Here is an 8792-nt window from a genome sequence, read left to right as displayed (position 1 = left end):
TGCCCACTCTGCTGAATGTACATTACAGTATATGGAACTGTACAGGAAATCACTTTTTATGTCTTAACACTGCTTTAACACTGGACAGTATTCTTGGCTGATTGCATCCTGGTGCAGTAATGTACAGTACTGCATAACACAAATTGTATACAAAAACAGCAGTAAGGCAAATGATCAACCTTGTACAATGGCAGCTGAATATGAACTAAGTGTATGAGCCTACAGCCTAAGTTACCCAAGCAATTAGCCCACATAAACGTGAGTTCACATCAGAGTATGGTGCAATCTCTCGGTATTCCTGGAAAATTTGTTCCCATGTCCAGAACAGAGAGATTTTCTTGGAAAATGTCTCTGATTTTCATCCTCGAAAACCTGTTCCCATGCCCGGAATGAGCAGAGTTTTTCTGGAAATTTTCCTGCTATTGGTGATTTCTGGTTAACGTCTTTCTCAAGCCTAGAAAAATCCCTTATCCAGGAAAATTTTTCCATTGCTGGGAAAAATTTCTTTAAGTCTAAAGTACACATCTTGCACAAACAGACACTAACCCACAAACCCAGAATGTTTCTGGGTGCTGGGGAAAGTTTTCTGAGAGTCTAAACTACGCATCTCATCTTGACTCTAAACTGTGCATCTCATCTCACACGGAAAAACACTCTCCCATTACATCTAGACAGTGGGCACGAACAAAAATATTTATGGCTAGCGAAAACCTGTATAAATTTTTATTCCAAGTATCTGTTCTAATTTTGCTAGAAAAATGAATTTGGTAGCATTGCCTATATGGAGATGCATTCCTGATGAGGTTATTTTTTACTTACGAGATATATACAGGCATCCCCCGGTTACGGAAGGGTTCCGTTCCTGAAAATCTTTCCAAGTCGTGAAACCATTTTTCCTATTGCTCCCATTATATAAGTTGAGATGCATTCATTTACTTAGTAAGACTATTTATATCAAGGAACAATATACAAAGAGATGAAATCAGCATGAAATACAAACACAACTACATGACCTGGCCCTCAAGTACTGTAAGACACCATTTTTTTACCCAAATAATCCTGAATAGTTTATTTAGAACCTTGGTTAGATAAAAATATTTAAAACAAAACAAAAAAATCTATGATACAGGCATGAATGAGGCTGTGTAATTTTCCACTCTTCACCGAGGAAAACTTTCTCGAGTCTAAACAACACATCTCGTACGGAGTTGTATTTATTACGCAAACACCACTGTACTGTACACGTACTACAATATACAGTATTGTTAATATACTGTAAACAAAATAATGTATACTACTACTATACTGTATATACTGTACTCACCACCAGATGCTGTTGTCTTGAACCTAGAGTAGGCAGACACTGTTCAAGCAGTTGAATGTAATATGTAACTAATCACATCTTGTGATGGAGGTAGGGTGGGGGATTAGTGGGGCATGTTACTGACCTGACCTGATGCAATGTCAGGTCACCCATTGTTGGAGTGGGGGATAAGTGAGTGTCATGACCCATAAATGTCTTGAGTAAAGACGAAAGCTAAGGTGCTCCAGTGTTTCCCACTTACTGAAAGTGCAGTACAGTATACATAACTGTAATAACTTTTAAGTTCCTAACAATGCTGTAACTGTATTCTTGCCTGATTTTGTTCTGGTACAGTTATGTACAGCACTGCACAACAAAAATTGTATGCAAAAACAGCAGCTAGCAAGGGAATAACCTTCTTCAATGACAGCAGAATATGAACTATGTGATCCAAGCAACTGGGTCATCCACACATCTGGCACATTGGAGCACGATGCAATCTCTCAGAACTCCCGGAAAATTTATCCCCAGGCCCAGAACAGTGAAATCTGGAAAGAATTTCCAGGAAATAAGGAAATACACCTGATTTTCAACCTTGCAAAATAGTTGCCCAAACCAGAATTGAGGGAAATTTTCCTGATAAAAAAAACGGAGCAAATTCCAATTCTGGCTATTGGAGAGTTCCGGCTAAGATGGATTCCAGCTAACGTGTGTGTGTGTGTATATATATATATATATATATATATATATATATATATATATATATATATATATATATATATATATATATATATATATATATATATATATATATATATATATATATATATATATATATATATATATATATATATATATATATAATATATATATATATAATATATATATATATATAATATATATATATATATATATATATATATATAATATATATATATATATATATATATATGGACTTGTAAAAAATAAAAAACAAATATCTATATAACCCTTCAGTATTTGGCCACTTATTACAATGATACCAGTAATGTTTTTGGGGGGAAATCAGCAGTTTTAAACATATCTTTGACCTGATAGTCTTATTATTTAAGAATTCAAATAAAGTTTGAATATTTTAGTTTGGAAACTCAAAAAATGTAGCTAACATCTTTAGTTATTTCTATGCATAGAAGCTCTACATTAGCCATATTTGTGGCAGTGCTTCTGTGGTGTTTTTTCTTAACCATTTATTGTATTCAGAGAAGATTTGATTGGCTGTCTCCAACCACATTTCTCAACATTAAATATGTTATTCATTATTTCATAACCTGCTTTTGCAATTTAATTATTTAATTTAATTCTATATATACTGTACAGCTGTCACAAAACCTGGCATAGCATTTACAACTGACATTTAACAAATGTTACATATTATACAATATTTGTTAAGGAAATTCATTACAGTAATTATTATTACTAAGTATTGGTAAAGGCAAACAACTGCAATTATGAACGTTAAATTACAATACACAATATGTACAGTCAACCAAAGATGCACTGATCCAACTTTGGGTCTCGTGCTTGCAATTTTACCTGGCAATACTTAATAAAGTAAGGCTGTACCTAAAGGTGATTGTGATTGGTGGATCTATTTTTGGCTGTATCACTGTCAGGATAAATATTAAACAAACCAAAGGAACAATTATAATAATAAGAAGCTATTCATCGTTATTTAATGAATTGGCAACCCGACTACAACCACAGCTGCCACAAGATTCTCACATCAAATTTTCTAAATTATTTAAGCAAATATACAAACATTTGGAAACATTTCATGATCTAAAATAACAATAATTAGTTTATTTTTTATAAAAATGGTACCTTTGGTTTAATATTTATCCTGACATTGATACAGCCAAAAATAGATCCACCAATCACAATCACTTTTACATACAGCCTTACTTTACCAATCATTGCCAGGTAAAATTGCAAGCATGAGACCCAGGGTAGGGTCAGTGCATCTTTGGTTGACTGTATATAGTCTGTATACTTAAATTAAGGGAATAAGTGGTTAAGCCTATAATCCAGAAAATGAAGTGGGTCAATTTTGATCTTAATTGCTTTCGTTATTCTCAACACTACTGATGGGGTACAAGTGCTAAGCATGTTCCAAACATCATAATAGCTGACCACCTCCACAAACTCAGGTATCATTTGCTCAACACCAATGTTCAGTACAGTGATGGAGGATTCTGTATGATGGGATGAACAACCTAATTTCCAAATGCTTCTTGCAGTGTAAATAAAACAGAATGCTAGATGTAAAAAAAATCAGGGTTTTGAAAAATGTAAGTTAAATGTAAACAAAATACAGTACATAAAAGACAGAGGAAAGTACTATAGCCTGAAGAGCAACATTATAGAAATAGGGAAGTTACAAGTGTAGACCATGTCAGTGTGTCTTGAAGTGTAAGCATTTCATGTAGGGAAAAAAAAACACCTCTGTGCTAGGCTTTGCTGTACTTATATGTTACTGTAGTAGCATATATACTGTTACTATGTTGTCTCTTCTGGCTCAGTTAGAGCATTTTCTCATTCTTGGCCTGGTTAATACATTTCTACATAATCCTTTATCTATGAATTAATAATGAAAGAGGACAGAAAGATGCTCTTCATAATGACCCCTCTTCTTGGAATCTGAAGGTAATAGCTTAAATAGTGCATGTATACAGTACCTCAAATTTAGCTATTTATGTATTCATTATTAAAATACTATGCAGCACTTAGTTAATTGATTAAACCCATCTTCATTATTGTAGTATTTTTAGAATCTATCTTCAGTATTACTGAAGACATGCAAAATTCATGTTATCAGCCTAAATCATATCATCAAGCATGCTACAAATTTTTTTTTACTATGACCACAGCATAATGTATGAAAAAGTCAAATTCTATAGCTAGTTTGTGTGACAAAAAATAAGACTACGGTATAGTACTGTACAGTACTGTAATACAGGTATTGTATCTTGTATGAAGAAGGGTCCTAATATGAAATAAAAGTGAGGTCAATCACTAACTTTCTGTTTCTACAAAATGTAAATTAAAAGGTAACATAACATGTACTCATATCACAATTACAGAGAAATCAAGATTTTCAATTATAAACCATGAAAATGTTGGATGCCTTGTGATCTGTTACTTTGATGAGTATTATAATTATTTCATAAATGAAGCCATATGAAGCATTTGAAACAGTCTATTCCTATATTTTCTGAAGATGGTCATCTGATTTACACTTCAAATACATAGATATTGAAAAAAAAATTCAACTAGATTTTGACAAGCTACATATCTTAATTACTTATTAAAGAAAGTAATTTTAGGCATTGTGGAGGGAAGTAATAATGTTGTCCTCACTGAAGATGCTTTCTACAACACAATTGGGAGACGACAACACCAAACTTGTGACACCAATACTGGACGAAGATGAATACAGGGCATTGATCATGTACCTGCAAGGAATAAATTTATTTATAACAAAATTCAAATGGGAAGTCAATAATAATGTGATCAATATCATCTGGTATTTTAAGGTAACTTATGCTTTTTGGCATACAGAACATTACAATACAGTATATATTAGGTTTACATTACATAGATATATTAGTTCTGATAATGAATTGAGATGCAAACAGAATTTATTTGAATCCGTAATGTAAAAAAAAAAATAATATTGCATGTCGCAAAATATTTTTATTTTTACATTATAAAAGTGGTTCCTTTCGATCAGACACCCTCTTAGAGACTGTACAGATAAACACTGTAGATAATACATTCTGTCAGCACCCATGGAGGCAGTGTGGTCAGTGATGGTTTTGACAATCTTCACATCCCCCTTTGTAAAGTTAGATACCCATACACAGGTGGGTAGATTGGTTTTTTTCAAATGTGAACAAATGATCCTTAGCACAATAGGTAAGCATTATATCCATCTGCTGACACAGACCTCTATTACAATGTGTTGTATTTGCAAAAAAATAAGTAAATAAAATGAAATAGAAGTTGACCAATGCAAAATATATGGTTTTAGCATGATCAATAACTCAGATTAGACATTGAATGTTGAGTTGAAATTATCAATACTCACTGACTTGCAACGTAGACATTGTTCAAAACTTTCAAATTATTGTAATGCTTATCATGATACCGTAAGTGATAATTTCACAAACTCTTAGGTTTTTTTAATCCATGTAATATCACTTCTCTCCAGTTTCGATTTATCACAGTTATCAAGGGCAGATCTAAGGGGGATCCTGGGGGTCTGGACCCCCTTTTCACCAGATAAATTAAAATACTTTTTCTTTAATGCAGTATTGTACTCAAGCAGGAAATAAATACATAGCCTTACCACAGGCTGGCAACATGGGCTAAGAAGAGTTGAGTATATTCGTGAAGTGGCGTGTGTGTGTGTGACACAATAGTACGAGGTAAACAACACTAATTTGCAGGCAGTATGAGGTACAGGACACTTGTGTTTTACTATGATATTACTATTTGCACTATTAACAATCATTATTACTACTTCAGTAACTGATCATGATACTAGACTTGTGCTAGGGCGTTATTCAAGGTACTGGATGTTTGGACTCAAATTCTGGAACAGGGTGGTAATATCGACAATACAGTATACACCTAGATTTTGCCACGGCTTTTGACAGCGTACCCCATGAAAGGCTGAGAATTAAACTGGAAGGGTATGGGATTCAGGGAAGTGCCCTAGCGTGGATCAGAGACTTTGTTCACGACCGCAAACAGTGTGTGGTGATTAATAGCAAGAAATCGTCATGTGTACCAGTGACAAGTGGGGTACCACAGGGCAGTGTGCTGGGCCCGTTGTTGTAGTTTGTTTTATAAATGACATGCCAGAAGGTATATATACTCCTCGAAACAAATGTTTGCAAATGATGCCAAGTTATTCTGGGAAATTAAGAACCAAGCAGACTGTGAAGAGCTACAGAAAGATCTCTGTCAGTTTCAAGAGTGGTCAAAGAAATGGCTGCTAAGATTCAATGTCACGAAGTGTAAGAGGATGCACCTAGGTCAAAACAACAGTAAGGAGGTGTATCACATGTCCTAAGAGGACCAAGAAACTGCAATAATAGAGATCGAATGTGAAAAGGACTTGGGTGTGCATGCTGATAACGAACTGAAGTTTTCGGGCCATTGTAAGAAGGCGAATCAAGCAATTAAACTACAGTATTAGGTCTTATAAGTCAGTCGTTCAAATATCTAAATGATACGTCCCTCTAACACTCTTTAAGAGTGAGGTGCTTCCCTATCTGGAGTTACTGTAGCCCCCTCTGGTCTCTGTGATATGCTAGACTGTCAGTTGACTGAAAATGTCCAAAGGAGGGCCACCAGACTGGTGCCTGCAACTACTACACCTCAGTTACCCAGAGAGATTAGAATGCCTGCAACTGAGCTTATGTCTAAATCAAATGTAAGTCTGTATATTTTCAGCCACCGGCTGCAACTCTATTAATAAACCGTTTATTATTATTATTATTTTATTTATCTAAGTTTATAAACATCTCATAGGTTACTATTCACAGCTCAAGGTTGAAGAATCCACTAGTCCAGAAAACTGTGAGGGCAAACTTTTTTGGAGTGAGAATTGTGAACTCTTGGAACAGGTTCAGATACATTCCGGAGCCGGTCCATGCCCAGTACTTGCCAACAGTGCATAACAGAGATGTGACCGACAGCCCAAGTGGCAAATGAGCTGATCAGTGCAAAAAGGATACAAGTAAAAGTAAAATGTAAAGTTCCAGGGTTTGATTCCTACATCACAAAAGCTGAAAAGTTACTGAGAAGAGACTGGGAGGCTCTCATGTGTGAGTGAGTAAAATATAAATACCTACTTGGCAACATAATCTAGCCAGGTCTGCCCTTTTTATTCATAAAGGCCTGCGAAAGATCAAAGTCATATGACGTGACCCGAAGTGTACCTCAGCTTTTATAATGGGAGTATATGGAAAAATGTGGTTCAATATATGAAACATTTATTTATGAAATGTTCTTGAAGGAATGGAACCCTTTCACAAATTAGGAAAAGCTTGTACAATATAGGAATCTGAAAGGCTCTTTATAACCTTTCAGAAATATTGTACCCGCTTCTCATCTTGCAAAACAACGTAAGGCAGACACACATTACAAATGGAAGATTTAAATTTTCTAAAGATGAAGAATGTCTGGTATGATATCTCAAACAGAATAAAAGTTAGCAGCAAAACTGTACAGAAAGACTCTATGGAACTGTCTACTGTAGCTTCATAAATGAATAGCTACTGTACAGTAGTGTCACTAATTAATTAATTAATTTAATTATCATGCAAATGGATTTGAAAGGAAACTAAAATAAGCAAAAGAATTAGCTACAGATCTGAAATGTAGAGCCAATTTTAAATGTACAATTATAAGGTGCAAGATAAGGTAGTATGAAGACTATAAATTTGTTAACGATCCAGAAAGCTGATAAAAAAATCATGTGGTTCATATTACTTTGTTATCAGTCAGATTTGAACAGCTACAAATTTTCATTAACTTTCAGGGATTTTTATACCCTGTATAATCTAATCATTTACCAGATAAAAATGAACTGAGATTTGCATGTCGAATTTTGGATATTGCAAATACTGTACAGTATAGTAAATGTATTTCCTGAAGATGTAAAGCTTCCAAAACAATTGGTTACATTCATCAACAGTATTACAGGATATCATGCCAAATCTGTTGGTTGCATTAACAATATTGTAATGCTATGATACCTGTAACTGTAGCCATAAGAGAAAGAAGTTCTGTAAATAAAAAAAAATTACATAGACATAAGGTCCTCCATGATGCAAGAAAGATTAAATTCGTCAATAGTTTTGTCAAAAGAAATGGACCTTATCAAAAATACAGATATGGAAATGCTATGAATAAAATTTGTACATCTTAAGCCAAGGAATTTTTTTTAGTTAGGATAATGCACTTTATTATTTTTTATTTGGAATTATATTTTTTTTAATTTACCGTATTTGCAGGAAATTTGCATTCCTTTATTATAATGATATTAACTGGAAGTAATGTCTCAATCTTTAGTTAGGTTTTGAAAATATTTGAACGTCTTGTTGTTGCATTTATTATTTTGTTTTATATTCAGTTATTTTTTTTACTTTACTAAATTGTAATACCTGTAAGTTCTTTATTACCATTCTCTTAGTAATAAACAAATGTAAGTCATGGTGCAGGCTTAATATTTATCTTTGAAAATACAGAATAGTTCAAATAACATTACAGCATACAGGGTTTAATTGTTTGTCTAACCGTTTGTACAGGTTGTACCTCTCTAGTCCGGCAACCTCGGGACCTGACCGGTGCCGGACCATGGAAATTCACCCTTTTACTGGATAGATAGTGACTTGTGCTTATGCTTGGAAGCACTAGCACCACTTTCTCTGCATCATGG

General features: G+C 34.0%; 1 protein-coding gene across 4 annotated transcripts in view; it reads right to left on the bottom strand.

Moving 5' to 3' along the window:
* Positions 1-3272: 3272 nt before the first annotated feature.
* LOC121865336 (protein slit-like) overlaps positions 3273-8792 on the bottom strand; it is a 212428-nt gene continuing 206908 nt past the window's right edge. For all 4 annotated transcript variants that reach the window (XM_042364673.1, XM_042364676.1, XM_042364674.1 and 1 more), the window contains one exon: positions 3273-4794. The gene's annotated coding sequence lies outside the window, so the exon portion shown is untranslated. The remainder of the gene's footprint in view (positions 4795-8792) is intronic.

Source organism: Homarus americanus, unplaced genomic scaffold (assembly GCF_018991925.1).
Source record: "Homarus americanus isolate GMGI-L3 unplaced genomic scaffold, GMGI_Hamer_2.0 scaffold39392, whole genome shotgun sequence".
NCBI lineage: Eukaryota > Metazoa > Arthropoda > Malacostraca > Decapoda > Nephropidae > Homarus > Homarus americanus.
The sequence above is the reverse complement of the archived record's forward strand: the minus strand, read 5'-3'. Positions and strand labels throughout refer to the sequence as shown.